The sequence below is a fragment of the Apium graveolens genome, chromosome 4, assembly GCF_009905375.1.
Source record: "Apium graveolens cultivar Ventura chromosome 4, ASM990537v1, whole genome shotgun sequence".
In the NCBI taxonomy this organism is placed as follows: Eukaryota; Viridiplantae; Streptophyta; class Magnoliopsida; order Apiales; family Apiaceae; genus Apium; species Apium graveolens.
In genome coordinates this window covers 120850539-120853469 of record NC_133650.1, presented here as the reverse complement: position 1 = coordinate 120853469, position 2931 = coordinate 120850539, and the positions used below count along the sequence as shown (strand labels likewise).

The following is a 2931-nucleotide window of genomic DNA, read 5'->3' as shown; positions in this document are numbered from 1 at the left end:
ATCTGTGTTTGGTGTCCGATTTTTCTATATTTGGTTTTTATGATTAAATCATGATGGGTATGATATGTTAAGATCAGATTATGTGTTCTCACATGTTCTTATGTGTTATTTGAGTATGGTGGATGGTTATGGCTTATGACCTTAGGTTAATGGTTTTGGTTTTTTAAATACGGCTTGCATGTCGTTCGATCTTGTAATTATTAAATCTCGAATGTAACTCGAGTTCTTATTGTAAGTACATTAGATTAGTTTTTATTTTTCATTAGTTTAATTGATAAGTGGATTTTATATCTACTTGGAATGCTTCATTACAAGCTTAAGTTGGTGTTTTGGACACAAGTTGTTGGTATTTTTGACATGTTTTTGTGTTATTACATTTTAGGCATTAGTTAAATGAAGAAAGAATTTTTTCAAAGAAATATGCTGAAAAGAGATCATAATTGGAATCCTAGGCCATTCTAAAGTTATATGGAATCTCGTTAGCTTCGCGTGGGCAGTTGAATCGCCTAATTCTGACGAGCAGAACTCAAGATATGGCCAAAAGAAGATTTGTCAGAAAAAGTCCAGAATGTCAGCGCGGCCGCGCCAGAAGGCAGCGCCCGCGCCGCTAAAACACTATTTCAGCACGGCCGCGCCCGAAGGCCGCGCGCTCGCGCCCGGTTTCTGCACCAGAATCCTGATTTTAGTCGAAATTGAAGATTTTGAGAGTGCTGGTCATCCTGGAGCCTATATATACCCATAAAAAGACGTTTTCAACAACAAGGAGGCCTGGGAGAGCAATAAGAAGACCTAGAGAGCATGAGATGGCTACGGAGAAGAAGACTTTTATTTTCTTTGATTTAGGCGATACTTGGATGCTTGTTTTCGATTTGTCTTTGAACCCTAGTACTCTTATATTATTTATTATCATGCTTTCATTCGAACCCATGGTGACGATGAGTTCGATTATGAACTAATCGTTATCGTGGGGTTCTAACGAATTTACTTATGTAATTCTATAGTTAATTTGTTCTAATATCTTGGTATGTGGTGATTGATTGATATCCTAGTAGTGGTTGTGCTTTTTCGTCTTATGTGTGTAGCTAACATATAAGATAGCGTGTTAATCTCTATTGAAGCGACAATGAATGTAGAGATTTAGAACTTTCCATGCTAGCATAGGTTCATGTGTTATTGTTATGCATGATTCGTAGGTAATTTTAACCATCTTACTTGCCATATGTAATCGCGAGAGATAACTTGTGCATTAAACCGTTATGTTGTCAAATTCTATAGACATATAGGGTCCCAACATAATTGGTGTCTATTCAGCTTCTATCTCTTTTGTGGATGTCTGGTGGTAGGGTATTCGTGCAACGAAAGTTGGCGTTTACTAGTTTCGTGTTATCTGATTAGTGTCATCACCATCACATGTTAAGGTTAAGAACAATGACTTTGAATGAAGTAGTAATGAAGTTAGAATCCCATGTTTGTCTCATATAAGTAATTTAACCTCAATTCTCTTAGTTAATGTTAATTAGTATAATCTCTTAGTTTAATTAAAACCTAATTTGTTATTTGTCTTAGCATTGAACGATAGCCATATCATTATTGCATAGGTGCATAATCTATAATTAACCTAAACCAGTCTCTGTAGGAACGAATTTGATTTATATCTTATACTACTTGTGAACACGTATACTTGCGTGTAATTTTAGCGCGTGTTTTCTCCCTAACAAGTTTTTCGCGCCGCTACCGGGGACTCGGTGTTGTTAATTTTTCATTTATGTGCTTGTCATCAGGGGTCGTTAAAGTTCACTGACTCGGATTCTTTTACTTTCACGGTTTATTTGTTTATTTTTTAGGTACTCATTATAATGAGAGATTCAGCAGCACGAACGAAAGCCTTGATGGATTTTTCTCAACCCAAGATCAATGACATTCAATCTAGCATTGTCAAGCCAGCTATCACAACTAATACCTTTGAGATCAAGCCTGGCATAATTCAATGAGTGCAGAATTCAATCCAGTTTGAGGGTTCTTCAACGGAAGATCCCAATATGCACATTAGGGATTTCATTGAGATCTGCGACACCTTCAAGTTCAACTGTGTTTCTGAAGATGTTGTGAAGCTGAGATTATTCCCATTCTCTCTGAGGGATAAGGCTAAGAGCTGGTTACACTCTTTACCAGCTGGTTCGATTACTACTTGGGAAGATCTTGCTCAAAAGTTTCTCACAAAATTCTTCCCTATGGCAAAGACAACTGCAATCAGGAATGCTCTTACTCAATTTGCGCATCAAATGGGAGAATCTTTTTGTGAAGCTTGGGAGCGCTACAAGGAGATGCTTAGGAAGTGTCCTCATCATGGAATGCCTAATTGGATGATCATCAATGGCTTCTATAACGGTTTGGGAGCACAGTCAAGACCCATGATCCATGCGACATCAGGTGGAGCATTATGGGCAAAAAGCTATGAGGAAGCTTATGATCTAATTGAACTGATGGATGCTAATGAATATCAGTATCCAGCCCAGAGATTGACACAGGGCAAGGTAGCAGGAGTTCTTGAAGTGGATACAGCTACGGCTATCACTGCTCAACTAAAGGCGTTATCTATGAAGATCGATTCTCTGGCTAACTATGGTGTTAATCAGATAACCAGAGTTTGTGAGTTGTGTGCAGGTTCGCATGCGACGGAGCAATGCGCTATATCTAGTGAATCAGCTCAGTTTGTGAGCAACTTTCAAAGATCGCAGCAACCAGTTCCAGACACTTATCATCTTGACAACTGGAATCGTCCTAACTTCAGCTGGAGCAACAATCAGAATGCGGTACAACAGCCTTATCAGCAGTTTGGGTCCAATCAATTCAATCCTCCTGGTTTTCAGCAACGATTTGCACCAAGACAACAACTCCAACTTCAACAACAAACTCATGATGCAAGTCAAT

At 38.6% G+C, this 2931-nt stretch overlaps 1 non-coding gene across 1 annotated transcript; it reads right to left on the bottom strand.

Moving 5' to 3' along the window:
- Positions 1 to 2246: 2246 nt before the first annotated feature.
- On the bottom strand, positions 2247 to 2353 carry LOC141722869 (small nucleolar RNA R71). The gene has a single exon (XR_012575868.1). It is a non-coding gene; the product is annotated as a small nucleolar RNA R71 (small nucleolar RNA).
- Between the last annotated feature and the right edge of the window lie 578 nt (positions 2354 to 2931).